This window comes from Aplysia californica, unplaced genomic scaffold, assembly GCF_000002075.1.
Source record: "Aplysia californica isolate F4 #8 unplaced genomic scaffold, AplCal3.0 scaffold00173, whole genome shotgun sequence".
Classification (NCBI taxonomy): Eukaryota; Metazoa; Mollusca; class Gastropoda; order Aplysiida; family Aplysiidae; genus Aplysia; species Aplysia californica.
The window spans coordinates 8,066-9,482 of record NW_004797443.1 but is presented as its reverse complement, the minus strand read 5'-3'; the positions used below and the strand labels follow the sequence as shown (position 1 = coordinate 9,482).

At 44.1% G+C, this 1,417-nt stretch overlaps 1 pseudogene; it reads left to right on the top strand.

Annotated features, from left to right (window-relative positions):
- Positions 1–1,417, top strand: part of LOC101849765 — a 25,476-nt pseudogene that overhangs the window by 16,712 nt on the left and 7,347 nt on the right.

The window sequence follows — 1,417 nt, the reverse complement described above, 5'->3', positions numbered from 1 at the left end:
CCCCCCCCCAACCAACACGCTCTCGTGTCTGTCCTCAGGTCTGTCTGGACGGTGTGGACGTGCGTGACATCAACATCCGGTGGTTACGTCAGCACATCGGGCTGGTGAGCCAGGAGCCGGTTCTGTTCGCCACCACCATCGCTGAGAACATCCGGTACGGCCGGGAGAACGTCACAATGGACGAGATTGTCCAGGCCACCAAGAACGCCAACGCCTACGACTTTATCATGAAGATGCCAGACGTGAGTAGTGGAAACAAAATGTGAGGTGTGCTGACAAAATGAGTCACGACGCGGTTGAATCAGGCGCTCGACAATTTTTGGGGCATGTGGAGTTATTGGTGTCCTCTTAAAAGGTTGTTCATTTGCCTAGTTTTTGATGAAAAATTGTCCATTTATCTTGGATAGAAGTCGATATATTTGTGATTGAAGGAGGTGGGGCAGCCAGGTTTCAGAAGTAAAATTATCGTGAAAATGGACGCCAAAGTTTACTGACTTCCATAGCTTAAGAATACTTGGAAACTGCAAATTTACATAACTTGTGCCTTTAACGTTTTTCTAGAAAATCCACACATAAAAGTGTTTTTGAATGAACATACAAGGTGTTGAGCCAAAAAACAAAAATTCGAAATATTTTTCTAAACTAGTAGAAAAATGCCGATTTCTCGGACTTCATTATTTTGACGAGCGGTTGATTACACCACGCTGCTTCACAAATGAGTTACTTCTCGTATTCGAGACCTATGGAAATACATGTAGAAACATCACGCTTATAGATGAAGTCTTTACAATTTATAAATATGAAATACTATAAAGCGTGTTATAGTTAAAGAGTATGGCATCAATAGAGGATCTACAAATTTGACCCCTGTTTTGATTTGGGGCCAACATCTCCGCTTGTGGATTCTGAGAAGTAACTCATTTTGTCAGCACGCCTCAAATTAACTTGTCTGACAATGGAGATTTTCGACCGATACGCGACTCAGAAACATTAATTTGTCTGACAATGGAGTTATGTCGCTCACATGACTTTATGCAGTTGCGAGCGCCTTAAAACCTCTACTAAAACAAAATAATGACAATGGAGTTTTTCGACCAATACACGACTCAGAAACAATGGAGTTATGGCGCTCACATAATCTTTTGCAGATGCGAGCGCTGTAAAACCTCTACTAAAACAAATGACAATGGAGTTTTTTTTACCGATTTCTTTCCCAGAGATTTGAAACCCATGTGGGTGAGAGAGGAGCACAGCTGAGCGGCGGTCAGAAACAGAGGATTGCCATCGCCCGGGCACTGGTCAAGGACCCACGGGTTCTCCTGCTGGACGAGGCTACGTCTGCACTGGACACAGAGAGTGAGGCCATTGTACAGGATGCTTTGGACAGGGTGAGATTGTGGTGGTGGTGGTGGTGGTG